This window comes from Oncorhynchus keta, chromosome 13, assembly GCF_023373465.1.
Source record: "Oncorhynchus keta strain PuntledgeMale-10-30-2019 chromosome 13, Oket_V2, whole genome shotgun sequence".
Taxonomy (NCBI): Eukaryota; Metazoa; Chordata; class Actinopteri; order Salmoniformes; family Salmonidae; genus Oncorhynchus; species Oncorhynchus keta.
Window position 1 is genome coordinate 49,370,145 of NC_068433.1, and position 15,685 is coordinate 49,385,829.

At 42.4% G+C, this 15,685-nt stretch overlaps 1 protein-coding gene across 3 annotated transcripts in view; it reads right to left on the reverse strand.

The window, feature by feature from the left end:
* Positions 1 to 10,726, reverse strand: part of si:dkey-97m3.1 (fatty acyl-CoA reductase 1) — a 64,758-nt gene extending 54,032 nt beyond the window's left edge. The window contains exons 1-2 of one of the 3 annotated variants that reach the window (XM_052460517.1): positions 10,531 to 10,726; positions 5,345 to 5,394 (exon numbers count right to left, since the gene is read on the reverse strand). The gene's annotated coding sequence lies outside the window, so the exon portion shown is untranslated. The remainder of the gene's footprint in view (positions 1 to 5,344; positions 5,395 to 10,530) is intronic. The other 2 variants (XM_052460515.1, XM_052460516.1) reach the window with 2 other exon arrangements.
* Between the last annotated feature and the right edge of the window lie 4,959 nt (positions 10,727 to 15,685).

Consider the following 15,685-nt stretch of genomic DNA (forward strand, 5'->3'; position numbering starts at 1 on the left):
CAAACTCTACCCTGTTTTTTTCTTTTTTCCCAGCTCCCACAACACGGCTCTGGTCTGAAACAGCCAACAGGTCCACAGACATCATAGGGAGGCAGCTAGTGTTGAATTTATATCCCTGCTTTGAGGCGTAAATGTTCCATCAAATGAACTGTTAACAGTGTGTCAGGCAGCTGGGCAGCTCCCCGCCCCCCCCCTTCCCATCCAAAGGCCATTCATCCTTGAGGTCTGACAGGTCCCCTCCTTGATCCCTTGCCTCCCCTGCTCATAAATACAGGGACCGGGTACAATGGCCTTCAGTGGTGACACAGCGGAATCTGGGTCTCCCATGAGGGATGTGGGTCAGGTGGAAGAACAGCGTTCCGTTTCCTTCCTCTTTCCTCTGCCTCATTTGTTCTCCTCCTTTCTTCTTGGTATTTTCCTCTGCTTCTTTTCTCTTCTATTCTGTCTATTTATCTTGCTCTAATGCTATTTAATGATCCTTCCTTCATTCTTTTGAACTCATGACAAAACGTTTCCTTATAAGAGGGTCTTCAGACTTATAAGACTTTTCACAATAAATACCCTTGTCATCTATATACTGCAATGTAAACTTGTGAACTTGTCACTTCTCGACTGCTACCTCCAGAGGTAGGGCACAACACTCCCCCAAAAGTTTCCCCCCTCTAAGCAGGGCAGTGTAAACACAATCGTCTCGTTGAGCCAACACTCTTACAGTACAAATTGTAATAGCATAGCAATGTTTTTGAAACAGCTGAAATGTACAGACATTTACCTTATTTCTAAGACTTGTTTTATTGAGTTTTTACCTAAAATACATTCTGAAATTGTCACCGTAGGCTCAAATCTCAGTTGTTGTTTTGTTTTTGCTCGACTGCACTGAGCCAACGAGGTCCAGGCTAGGAAGCAACTCTGAATTATCAACGTTTTACCTCATATAATGACTTCAATGATATTGATCAAATTAAGCCTGGTTTGTTCTAAGATAACTCTAATACGCTAGCTAGTGTAAACCTAAGCTATGGTTAAGCTAAACGTCAGAATTCAGCTACAGCCATCACGTTTATATGAGAGTTAAGAAATTATATTGTTTCGCAACCTAGCTTGCTAGCTAACGTTACCTAGCTATGTAGCCTATATCAAATCAAATTTTATTTGTCACATACGCCCAAATACAACTTGTGTAGAATTTACAGTGAAATGAATGATTATGAGCCCTTCCCAACAACGCAGAGTTGAAAACTAAAAATAGCAACACAAGAGGAGTAAAATAAAATACACAAGAATGAAGCTATATACAGGGAGTACCAGTACCAGATCAATGTTCAGAGGTACGAGGAATTTGACGCAGGGTAAAGTGTCTAGGCATCAGGATAGATAATAATAAGAGTAAAATAAAGAACAGAGTAGCAGCAGCAAATTATGAGTGTAAAAGTGTATGAATGTGCATGCGTGTAATGTGTATGTATGTGTGTTTGTGTTGGGTCAATCTGTGTGTGTGTGTTATGTGTGCGTGTGAAGTATATGTGAATGTGTGGGAGTTTTGTGTTGGAGTGTCAATGTAGTGTGTGAGTGAGTGTGTATATGGTGTGTATATGTGACCAGTTTCAGGAAACTAGGCGTATGTCGCAAGTCACAAATTCACAGGAGAGCCATTTTAATGTTTTAAAAAATTAAATAAATAATGCAGGTTGTTTTTGCAGAAATGCCTTCTGGAACATGCATGTGCCTTAACAAACTTGTATGCCATCTGTAAATATGAATACAATTATTAAATTACAAGCTTTGTTGGTTAAGCCATAGAAAAAGTCAGCAACCTTCCAACGAGCAATGATTGGCTGAGATAATGAGTGAGCTGGACATGTCGAGAGAGGAGTTCGGATTGGTCTGCCATATAGAAGGCTTCTGTCTATTTGAGCTGGTCAGTCTGTGTTAGTTATCCTGTCAAACGCAGCTTTACATTTTTTTATTGTGTAGTGAAACTGCATAAGTGTTGCTCTCCACTTTCTGGAGGATCAAGTTTAGAAATCAGTGGAATTAGAGTATGGTAGCTAAAGAGATGGAGAAAACACCTGTCTCCGTATTATATCTTCAAACTAAGGACAACCGTCGCATGGCATCCGTGACAGGGAGACGTCTCCATCATGCATGATAATGTATAAGGGTAAGATAGTCTAGTGTTACCTAGCTACATTTTCAGATATGACATGTTTCTAATTTTGACAGAAAGTGGTTTAATTTCAAGCTAAACTGTACTGTTAGCTAGCTAGCTAATGTTAGCTGGCTGTCTCCCTAGCTGACGTTATTATTCGTATCCCAGAGTCGTTTGCTTTGCTAGTTAGAGCCTAATGTTAGCTAGCTAACATTGAACCTGGTTGGTTAGCTCCCAGCCGATTCATGAAGGGTAGTCACGACATGATTTGGCACTGTGTTCATTGTTGTTTAACTAGCTAACGTTAGCTGGCTGGCTTTTTAGCTAACGTTACGTGACGTGTGTGATCTTACATGTTGTTTACCTAGCTAGGGTAATTGTTTACCTAGCTAGCTACATGTCTAAAGTGTACAACACCTGTTGAATATGGCGGGTGTCAGTAAACGTCGGCAAAAAAGCGTAATGAAATTATTGCCAGCGGAGCTGGTTAGGCTGTTTTCATGTTATCCAGAGGTAAACAAATCATCAGTCAAGTGTGCACTCTGAACGCTCCAAGAGCGAAACGAGATGGGTGGGGTTAAAGCTTAAGAAGGTGTGTAGACAAAGAAGAGCTCTTCACTGCATACCAAAACATTCAAAGGCCATTTTATCAAAAGTGAGTTTACAAGTGTATCAACTTTCAAAGCAGAATTACTTTCCCGGAGTTCCTAAAAAATGCAGTATATGATATACCATTTTGTAGCTCTGAGTCTCTACTTTTATCAAATGTAAAAAAACACCATTTCAAATTTTGCTACATAAGACCGAATCCAGGTGGTGAGTCACATATAGAGTCTAGTCTGGCAGGCCTGGGCAACTCCAGGCCTCAGGGGCCTGATTGGTGTCACAGTTTTGCCCTATCCCCAGCTAACACACCTGACTCCAATAATCAACTAATCATGATCTTCAGTTAAAAATGCAATTACTTTAAATCAGGTGTGTTTGCTAGGGATGGGGGAATAGTGTAACACCAATCAGGTCCCCGAGGACTGGAGTTGCCCAGGCCTGTGTGAATGTGCATAGTGTCAGTGCAAGATAGAGAGTGCAGATAGTTTGGGGTACCATTCATTTACTATTTAGCAGTCTGGACATTTAGCAGTCTTATGGCTTGGAGGTAGAAGCTGTCTCGGAGCCTGTCTCTGAATTTTTCAGGCCTTCCTCTGACACCACCTGATGTAGAGGTCCTGGATGGCAAGGACTAGTGATGCACTAGGCAGTCTGCACCACCCTCTGTAGTGCTTTGCGGTCAAGGGCAGTACATTTGCCATACCAAGCGGTGATGCAGCCAGTCAAGATGCTCTCGATGGTGCAGCTGTAGAGGATCCGAGGACCCATGCCAAATCTTTTCAGCTACCTGAGGGGGAAGAGGTGATGCCGTGCCCTCTTCACGACTGTGCGGGTGTGTGTGGACCATGTCCTTAGTGATGTGGAAGCCAAGGAACTTGAAGCACTTAACCTGTTCCACACCAGCCACTTCGATGTGGATGGGGGCGTCCTCTCCCCTCTTTCTCCTATAGTCCACGATCAGCTCCTTGGGCTTACTGACGTTGAGGGAGAGGTTGTCGTTCTGGCACCACACTGCTAAGTCACTGGCCTCCTCCCTGTAGGCAGACTCATCGCCGTCTGTGATCAGGCCTACCACAGTTGTGTCGTCAGCAAACTTGATGGTGTTGGAGTCGTGTGTGGCCACGCAGTCGTGGGTAAACAGGGAGCACAGGAGGGAACTAAGCACACACCCCTGAGAGCACAGTGTTTAGGGTCAGCATGGCGGAGGTGTTGTTGCCTACCCTCGTCTCCTGGGGCCGTCCCGTCAGGAGGTCTTGGATCCAGTTGCAGAAGGAGGGGTTCAGTCCTAGGGTCCCTAACTTGGTGATGTGGTTGGAGGGGACTATGGTGTTGAACGCTGAGCTCTAGTCTATGAGCAGTATTCTCACATAGTTATTTCTTCTTTTCTTCAGGTGGGAGAGGGCAGTGTGAAGTGAACTTGAAATTGCGTCATCTGTGAATCTGTTGGGGTGGTATGCAAATTGGTGGCCAGCTTGAAACATGTTGGGATTACAGACTGGGACAACGAGAGATTGAAAATGTCTGTGAAGACACTTGCCAGCTGGTCTGCGCATGCTTCGAGAACGCGCCCTGACATTCCGTCTGGCCCGGCAGCCTTGTGATTGTTAACCTGTTTAAATGATTGGCTCACATCAGCCATAGAGAGCGAGATCAGACAGTCATCCAGAAAAAAAGGGTTTTCATTCAAGGCACAGTGTTATATTCCTAATTTGGGAGTTCTGCATAGCTGGGCAACTCATGGCTGGGTTTCCCTTTGTAATCCATTATCGCCTGCAAGACTTGCAACACATACGACGAGCGTCAGAGCCGGTGTAATAGGATTCAACCTTCCTCCTATATTGTTCTTTTGCAAATTATAATAGGAAGGATACTGTATAACGTTACTGTATTTTTATATTCCTATGGGTGGGGTAAACATTCATTATTGATATGCTAACGTTACTTGATCATTAAGCATGTTGTTAGTTAGCTAGCTAGCAGGAGTTAGCTATGTATTGTGAGCTAATTTAATGTGTACGGACGAGAAAGTGAACCCTTTAATTGTAGGGCTGGGAATTGCCAGGGACCTCACGATACAATTTTATCATGATGCTTAGGTGCCGATACGATATGTATTGCGATTCTTTCGATTCTATATGTATTATGATTCAATAACGGGATTTTATTGCGACTATGTGTTTCCAACATATTGCTCAGAGGGACAAGAGAGAGCCATAATAAAACTAATTGGCTCCCTATTTTAAAAGAAGATGAAGAGAAAGCTATGGAGGAAAAATACTGGAGTTTTGGTTCAGGTACAACGATATGATACGATACATCGTAAAAAAGGATCTGCACATGATTTGGTTGCATTATTCAATATTGTAATATGTTTAAGTAGAAAAGTTGCTTGGATTATGAAATCATTTTTTGCTTAACTTAGTGGCTACTTTGATATTTACGGTCAATTTGAGCTGCGGACCAAGAATGCATGTAGTGTGAATTAAAAAGTAGAAATCTCTTTGGCCACTCTGTTCCTCAGACTCTCCTTCATCTCTCGTAGTGGGAATAGGGCCATATTTAACAGAGTGTGTGTTTAGTGTTACTCACATCCTGCTGTGCCAACTCTCTCCATGACAGGATTAGCATCTCCACTGGCACTGAGCACACAAATCACACAAAACCAAAAACACAGAACCAAATCAACCAGTTAAATAGATTACATGGTCACACTAATTATGGGACTGTATTGGAACAGAAGCAAAGTTGAAGTAATTGTATCACAGATATGCCTCTAATAAGTTAACTGAAGCAGTAATAAACATCCTACAAAGCAAGTAGCCTAAATTGTTTCCTTTCCCATTGCTTCAGTCTAATGTGTTTGTATTGTCTAGGGGTGAAGTGCATCATCAAGTCCCATTAACATGGCTCCTGTGCCTGACCTCTTCAACCCATCACAGGATGGGACTACACGTCTCCTTATCTATGCATTTCCCTACATTATTCATTCACTTCATAGACAATCCCAACAGCATGCAGGTCCTTGCATTCAACACATGAGACTGTTAAAGTTTGAGGTCTACCTTTTCTTCAGCATGTTTTTAGTGGTCATTAAAGGTAGCAATCAGCAGTTAAAATAACAACAAAGCAGCTCCCCACCACTGTGTGGGTAAAAAGCAGGGGGATGGGGCTGGAGCAATGGGACCAGTCTCAAATTCAAAGACAGAGCTATGGATTTAATGACTGACCATCCGTTTTAAGCATGTTTTTTAAACATGTTTCTATGAACTGTAATATAAGTTTTTTAAACTTTTCGTCTGAACTTTCACCTGGACTTGCCCGTGCCTAGTGAATTTGGATTTGTTTACCAAACATCCTAACAAAAGGAGGCATTTGGACATAAATGATGGACTTTATCAAACAAAACAAACATTTATTGTGGAACTGGGATTCCTGGGAGTGCATTCTGATGAAGATCATCAAAGGTAAGTGAATATTTATAACGCTATTTCAGACTTTTACTGACTCCACAACATGGCGGGTATCTGCATAGCTTGTTTTTGTGTCTGAGCGCCGTACTCAGATTATTGCATGGTTTGCTTTTTCCATAAAGCTTTTTTGAAAACACAGCGGTTGCATTAAGGAGAAGTATATCTATAATTATGTGCATAATAGTTGTGTCTTTTATCAAAGTATATTATGAGTATTTCTGTAAATTGATGTGGCTCTCTGAAAATTCGCCGGATGTTTTTGAGGCACAACATTACTGACCATAAAGCGCCAATGTAAACTGAGATTTTTGTATATAAATATGAACTTTATCGAACAAAACATACATGTATTGTGTAACATGAAGTCATCTGTGCCATCTGATGAAGATTATCAAAGGTTAGTGATTGATTTTTATCTCTATTTCTGCTTTTTGTGACTCCTCTCTTTGGCTGGATAATGGCTGTGCGTGTTTTTGTGACTAGGCTCTGACCTAACATAATCATATGGTGTGTTTTTGCTGTAAAGCCTTTTTGAAATTAGACATGATGGGTAGATTAACAAGAAGTGTATTGCACTTGTGAATGTATGAAAGTTACATATTTCAAAAAAATATTTTTGAATTTCGCCTTTTCAGTGGAATGTTGTCGAGGGTTTCCGAAGTTGTTTAAGGGATACAGTGTTTGTTCATATTTACTGTTTACAAACATTGGAGTAAAAAAAAGCTCATATTTTGAATTCTGATGGGATACGACAGTTGAACTAAGCTCAACTCCAAAAATGGATTTAGCAACTTCTGACTATCTGTTTGAGGAGGTTATTTACGGTTACATAGTTGAGGAGTTCATGCAATGGAATATCTCTGATTCTCAACAGGTGTATTTTTCCTTTTCCCCTCAGGTCCAGAACACTTACAGCACAACCTACAGTTACAGCGCGCCTCATCACATGAGCTTTATGCCACAAAACTCCCCCCAAATATCCATCCACCCACAAGCATCCTGATGTGTTTGCATAACACAAAGCCTCTTTGACAAAAACCCCTGCAGGTCTCCAGACTAACCATACGGGTCTTGACAGATTCAGACCTGCTTTACACGTAGATGTTTCTAGAAGTGCTTTTGAGGCTGTTGCACAACTCTTCCACCCCAAACTTGTACTTCCAGAAATGAACACGAGTTGAAAGGAGGACGGGACTTATCTAAGTGGAGAGGAAATACTCAACCACCCATGATACATCTGTGATGTCCATGCCACCCTCTCTCACTCTCTCCTACACCCAGGTTCTGTTATCTCAGGTCGTAAATTCCTGGCTGAGACTCTCTCCCCCATTTCATGCAGAGAGAGACCACAGAGTGAACAAAGGATTTCACATGGCCGAACTTCTAAATCCCCAAAATGGGAAAATTAAACTACATGTCCACTTGTGAGAATGTGGGAAGGGTCCGTGGACACTTAAGGGACAGTTATGTTGAGTGTGTTTCATTTGGTGACCTCACGAAGGACAGGAAACACGCATAACTATATCTCTGAATGTGTACATTTCTCAATTATGGTGTTTGCATCTAATTGTTGTATAAAATTAATGAGTAAAGATGAAACTATTTGTGAAATGATGTAATGTGATGTTAAACCTTTAATTTTGAGAGAATTGTATTCCCTGTCAAATTTAACTAGTCAGCGGCCACACCCCCTGAGCACAGACATAATCAAGCGTCATGGAACCACCCCTTCTACTGTTACGAATAAAAGCCCCTCCTAAAACAATCCTCTTCAGACTAAGCAAACCCACAACGGGAGCTGTGATTGCGAATAGTTAAGTACCAAAACTAGAAAACTATACCACGTGGAGCATTGGCTACACGGCTGGAAATGGTTAAACTCTGAGACTATCGAACCCTACAGAATAAGAGCAAATCTTAGATACTAATTACTGGTCTGCTACTAGAAATGATGTAAATCTGGGATGCGAATGCCGACAACCGCCGAAACATCTATCCTAAGAATAATGGATGCCTGACATATCCATTACAACAGACACGATCAGGAGCAGCCGATAGACCCTACAACCACTCTCTGATGAACTGACTCCAGCAGACAGACTGACGATTCCAACAGAGAAGATCACAATGACATGTGGGAGTAATATATATTGATTGCAATTATTCCAGAATGAGTGAGCGTTCATGTGCAAAGGACTATCATTTCAATGAATATAATTATCAACTGTGTGTAGTGATCCCTTTTGTCTTTCCCGCTTCTTTCCCAGTCCACACACCCACTTCCCTGCATTTCTGTGATTAGTAAATAAATGATTAAGCCAATTGGTGTATGGATGATTTATAGTAAAGGCTGGGTTCATGCAGATAACCAACCATTTATGATGTTCAGATGAGACTGACGTGAGGTAAAGAATAATTCATTCATAGAAGACTAATTGATCAGATATTAAAATATCCATAGAGTTATATTCGGAAAATTATATTTTTGTAATCTGAAGATTTTCCATGGTGCCCCGACTTCCTAGTTAATTCAATTTACATGATTAGTTTAATCACGTAATAATAATTACAGAGAATTGATTTGATAAAATAACAGCCTTCACCTTTAATGATGCCAAAGACACGACACTGCCTTTCCACACTAAGAAATAAGAGAGGGAGAGGCAGGAGAGAGAGAAGAGAGAGTGAGGCGGAGGAGAAGCAGGGCTCAGAGACAGTAAAGAAGAGAGAAAGAGAGAATGCAGTGAGCACAAAGGAATGGAGAGGGTATGCCCCTGGAAATTGAGGGTGTAATTTAGACTTCCTTAATGTTCAGTCAAGAGGGTCAATGGTCATCTCTAGTGTAATGTTCTCAGTAAATTACATTACTACGTACCTTACTGGAATGAGTGTACAAGAATGTAGCGCAGCTTTTACATGGACTTTTATGAGGGGAATGAAGTGTACTCTGTCAGGTGTCTACACCATGCACATTCTCACACACACATAACTACTTGGCTGTGAACAAGAGCAGATCATCACTGAGGTCTCCTAACAGAACAAACAGTAAATATAGACCAGTGCCAGTCTCTGAGGATAATTCAACCTATCTGTGACATCTATGTTTATTAACCACCACAAGACAATACCTTTCCTATGTTTTCTTTCTTTTTAAAACTGATGACAAGTGACATAGTGTGACAAGCTATTTTCTCACACCACATACCTCTGGACTCCAATAACTGGCTCAAAGCACACTGACATATTTGGTGCTTGCAGAGGTCAATTTGGGCCTCACTCTCATTCTCCTCGCCTCTGCAGGGTTGTATATAAGGTCAACAGGGATTCTCACACATTCAAAGGTTAGGAGCCCATCAAGGTGCAAATATAGGCTTAAGGTCCAGGGTCAGCCACTTCAGATATGTTGTAAAGGACTATATGAACTCAAATTCAAATCTGACGACTGGAAGTCCCACACAATACAGTGGTGGATGCTAGCTAATTCTAATGGACAATGATAGCAAAAGACACACACATTGTCATGATGCAAAATCCAACATTATCTACAACATTATCTCCTGTTAATTTGAGGCATTTTAATTCGGAAATAAATTCTTTGGAAGTTGCACAACATAGATAACAATACTGTCAAAACACGTACCCCCAATAATTTATGAACCTTGTTGCGCAAGATAGAGAACGCGTGCTTCACTTTCAGCGCTTAGAGAGAGCACTCGCGGATTACTCAATAAATGAGCGCCAGCGCTGATTCCACATGAGAAAGCGCTGCGCAATATACCAAGATGACAGTTCCATCTGAGTCATTTTACCGGCTTTTATACCGCCTCCTTTTATTCAGCACCATTTATCTAGCCGAATTATTCAGTTCTTTTGGACTATTGTAAACTAGTCTATGTGTGCCTACAAGGAACAATATTTACGCACACAGAAATATTTTGAGGATTTACAAAGAGACCTCCCTCACCTTCCGGAAAGCTATATGCTGTAGCGACTGTTCTGGATTGACTGGCCGCTGGTAAAATCGGGCACTGTAGCTCGCGCGCACTCACTCATGTTAAGAAATGAATGAAAGCGATCACAATATGGCTAGGCTAAATTAAATGTGCATCATAACAAGCTAATGTGCATGTTTTTAAACAAACTGAAGGCGTCAAATGGGCACGCTTTCTACATTCCCATCCCAGACAAATCTGACTGGGGATTGGAGAGATGCTACAGCCTTCAGTCCTTCACTCCAGCGCCTTCTTATCCAATTACACCAAAACGTGATTTTAAAAATTGAAAAACGAGTCAAATCAATCTTACCTTGGATAGGATATCCTTGTATGTATGTTTTGGCTGTAGGTTTGCGACCCAGAACTGAAACATGCACCTTTCACCTGGGGAATGCAGATGCCTGCCTGCTCCTACGAACAGTCTCGTTGTGGAATACTTTCACTGTCCTAGACCGCGACAGCCGGCCTCTCTCATGTCTCCCAACGGAATACAGAGGAGGAGCGTGGTTATGGGTGATATGGGATGAGAGAAACTGGAGGGCGTGTTCCAGACAGACAGAGACGCACCTTTTCTCAGTTATGGAAACCGTTGTTTTCTTTTGGTTCACCTGAGACGGACCCTTTCCGGATGCCATCCTTCGTTTTTTTGATGATGGTCAGCAACAAAAGAGAGGCTTCAGCACAGGTCACTGTATAACCAAACACATTGGTTGTGAACTGAATTGTATGGATATTGGACACAGATAACAAACAACCAACCACAGGTGATAGGTATTCTTCTGCAAGTACCAGCCCACATCTAAACACTCACCACTGAAAACCAGTTGAGTGGTCCCATGAATGCCTTATTTTTCATTCAGAAGGAAGCTCACACATCTCCATCATGTCAAGACATGTTCTATCAATTACTGAATGGACACTTCATTATAGAACATTAGAAGTTGACATTTAGTACTTAAATGTGCTACACATAGGATTTATTTTTCATTTTGCATTGTAATTTCACAAAATGTTCATAATATATATGCAGTAATAGTGGAATGATAGTGTTTCACAGTGTTGCGATTGGCTGTGATATTTTCCTACTGATATCTCCTGCCAAAGCAGCATCTGTTGTCAAAATGGGAAAGCTGTTCTGACTTTGGGGCTGTGTTATCTAGTGGAAATGGTTCTGTCATTTCCTGGTTGCTAAAATGTTACACTGTTCGCTCAATTTCAGTTTATGTGAGAAAGCAAGAGCTTAATAGTGTAGGGAATCATTGTACTATCGAAATCGCTGTGAAATATCTTGCAATTCACCTAGCATTAGGCTGCATTCAAAACAAATGCAAATAATCTAACAAATCCTATGTGTATCACCTTTAAGGTTGCCAAGGAGCAAGCCTCCATCCATCTGACTCCACCCATCCCAACAGGGTAGGCCTGGCTCGCAGTCGGCATTCCAATTCATCCCAAAGGTGTTCTATGTGGTTGAGGTCAGGGCTCTGTACAGGCCAGTCAAGTTCTTCCACACCGATCTCGACAAACCATTTCTGTATGGACTTCGCTTTGTGCACGGGGCATTGTCATGCTGAAACAGGAAAAGGCATTCCCCAGACTGTTTCCACAAAGGTGTAAGCACAGAATTGTCTAGAATGTCATTGTATGCTGTAGCGTTAAGATTTCCCTTCACTAGAACAAAGGGTTCTTAGCCCGAACCATGGAAAACAGCCCCAGACCATTATTTCTACTCCACCAAACTATACAGTTGGCACTATGCAACTGCTCAGCCTCCGTCCACAAGGTACTACAGAGGGTAATGTGTACGGCCCAGTACATGACTGGGGCCAAGCTTCCTGCCATCCAGGACCTCTATACCAGGCGGTGTCAGAGGAAGGCCCTAAAAATTGCCAAAGACTCCAGCCACCCTAGTCATAGACTGTTCTCTCTGCTACTACATGGCAAGCATTTCACTGTAAGGTCTACAACTGTTATATCCGGCGCATGTGACAAATAAAATTTAATTTGATGCATTGGGGCAGGTAGCTTTCTCCTGACATCCGCCAAATCCAGATTCGTCCGTCGGACTGCCAGATGGTGAAGCGTAATTCATCACTCCAGAGAATGCGTTCCCACTGCTCCAGAGTCCAATGGCCCGCGCGCTTTACACCACTCTAGCCCACGCTTGGCATTGCACATGGTGATCTTAGGCTTGTATGTGGCTGCTTGGCCATGGAAACCAATTTCATGAAGCTCCTGATAAACAGTTCTTGTGCTGACGTTGTTTCCAGAGGCAGTTTGGAACTCGGGTAGTGAGTGTTGCAACCGAGGACAGACGATTTTTGCACACTATGCGCTTGTATGGCCTATTACTTCACAGCTGAGCCGTTGTTGCTCCTAGACGTTTCCACTTCACAATAACAGCACGTACAGTTGACTGGGGCAGCTCAAGTAGAGCAGACATTTGACGAACTCACTAGTTGGAAAGGTGGCCTCCTATGACGGTGCCACGTTGAAAGTCACTGAGCTCTTCAGTAAGGTAATTCTACTGCAAATGTTTGTCTATGGAGATTGCATGGATATGTGCTCGATTTTATACACCTGTCAGCAACCAGTGTGGCTGAAATAGCCAAATCCACTAATTTGAAGGGGTGTCCACATACTGTTGGATATATGGTGTATTAATTTCAAATGTTTTTTTATTTTGGGATTTTAATTTAAAATCACTTCCTGAATTGACTTCTTTCAATTCTAATGAACCCCAGCCCTTAGGGAAACTGTGGCTGTAAGGAGGATGAGACACACAGCCCCTGTGTGTGTGTGTGTGTGTGTGTGTGTGTGTGTGTGTGTGTGTGTGTGTGTGTGTGTGTGTGTGTGTGTGTGTGTGTGTGTGTGTGTGTGTGTGTGTGTGTGTGTGTGTGTGTGTGTGTGTGTGTGTGTGTGTGTGTGTGTGTGTGTGTGTGTGTGTGTGTGAAGAGAGAGAGAGAGAGAGAGAGAGAGAGAGAGAGAGAGAGAGAGAACCGGCTCCGCTCCTCAGTACTACAACAGGAGCCAGCAGAGAAAACAAGGTGACAGATGAAAGGATAAGGAAAGAATGGGAGTGTTTCACTGCTCTGATGCAAGCCTCGCCTCATTTAACACATTTCGTTACACAGAGAGGCAGCTGTCGCCTACGGAGAGAGGGAGAATAGATGTTTCCCTCTGGCCAGGAGAACAAGTAGGGAGACAGGTTTCCCTTGTATCAAAATTGAGGATCCATTGACAGGTCAATATTTCTCAGAGTAACATGTTAAAGACACATTTAATATTTGCGGTAAATGTTTGGTGACCCTTGGTCGAGTGTGAGGGAGTGATTCTAACATTCCCTGAGAGAGAGGTAAGGCCATCCGTTCATTCACACCAGATAAATGCCCAGAATTTCCTCATACATTCAGTAGACTAGGGAGTAGAGCACTGGGATGGAATCTGGTACTGTTATCTCATCCAGTAGACCCAGCCTATGGACACTACTGAGTATCAACCAGCTCTTTTTAAATGTTCTGTGTAAAGAACAGAATGTATTCTATGAAGGAAAATATACTCCATGAGAGCATCTTGTGACCGCGCCCTTCCAATAACCAATAGTCTTATAGCTATTTCCTAATTACCATGTTACACTCTCAAGCATGTCTGAACCCAGCAGGTTTAATGGACGGGGGGTTATGATGACAGAAGAAAACCTGCTCTTTGTGGAAATACAAGTTGTGTCTTGACATGTTATCCCAATCAATGTTCTTAAATCCAGCTCCTCCATCACAGCTAAGAGTCTGCCTCCAGGTAGAAGAACCGGTTCAATGAGTCATGATGGGAGACATAGTTTGCTTTTACTGAGGAAAATACATTAGCCCCACCCTGGTTCTAGTTCAGCCTCTGGCTCTGCATCAGCAGGAGGGTTTGTCTGGGTTTCTCCTGCGGTGCCTCTCTCTCTAGGGCAGTGGTCACCAACCGGTAGATCGCGATTGACTGGTCGAACTACAAGCCATTCCTAGTCGATCACTAGAAATTGATCAAGTGAGATTTCCAAACTTTTAAAACCATTAAAACGAGAGACAAAGAATGCAGCTGCTCTTTTTATGAGTAAGTTCATGTTTCAATTGTTATTCAGTACTGTCAATACCTTGTTAAACATTTTTATAAGCTATTAAATGCCCGTTTCGATAAGCTCGAGTTATTATTTGTGCCCTGTCTTTTTTAATATCGAGGAATATTTCACGTTCTCTGGTCATAGGAGTAACAACATGAATTGGTGCACGAAGCAGAAGTAATGCCGTGCGACTTAAGTTTTGTCATCAGCTGAAAGACTGTGTCCCCTTTTCTCAACGGAGGGCGGGAGTGAAGAGGGGTGGTAAGTGCCAGCAGCATACCACCCTGCATACCACTGCTGGCTTGCTTTTGAAGCTAAGCAGGGTTGGTCCTGGTCAGTTCCTGGATGGGAGACCAGATGCTGCTGGAAGTGGTGTTGGAGGGCCACTCCAGCAGACACTGCCCTGTGTAGGGTGCCGTCTTTCAGATGGGACATTAAAATGGGTGTCCTGACTCTCTGAGGTCATTAAAGATCCCATGGCACTTATCGTAAGAGTAGGGGTGTTAACCCCGGTGTCCTGGCTAAATTCCCAATCTGGCCCTCATACCATCACCTAATAATCCCCAGTTTACAATTGGCTCATTCAACCCCGTCCTCTCCCCTGTAACTATTCCCCAGGTCGTTGCTGCAAATAAGAACGTGTTCTCAATCAACTTCCCTGATAAAAAAAATAATTAAATAAAAATCAGTTAATTTAAGTCTGGTGAGAGGTCAACCTCACCACTGCTCCCTCCATCCCCCAGTCTGACCATCAGATGCAGGCCACCAGTCCAGTAAAAGAAGCACATTATTATACTCACTTAGCTGTGCCTCACAAGTAATACAACACATCATCTATTACCAGTGTGATCATGTTCCTACAGTTTTGAAATAGTTTCAAACTTGTCTGAGAAGAACCACATTGACAGGGCAAGTCAAGCTTAGCCAATATGCAGTGATAATGTATTGGGCCTGTAGCCTGCTGCACAAACCTCATTGCTACACAACAGTTTTTAATTGGTTAATGTTGCATACATATGCTTGTTTTTTAAAGTCATGTTACATTTTTTTATTTTATCTGAGCGGTAGATCTCGGCTTGCATTTTGACTCAGAAAACGTTGGTGACCACTGCTCTAGGGTGTCTATTATCTCATCTACCGGTCAGCCTGCCAGAATTCCTACCCTTTCTGCATACAAATAGCTGTCAGTAAGCCTCGCTTTAGGAAAGGAATGACAATGCTGGTTTAGATCGGGGGCGACTCACCGGTGAGGTGGATTTTCATTCCATAAATTCCGCATTTGCAGGTGCTGGTTCTTAACTCTTCTTGAACTGTACTGTTGGTTAAGGGCTTGTAAGTAAGCATTTCACGGGAAGGTCTACAC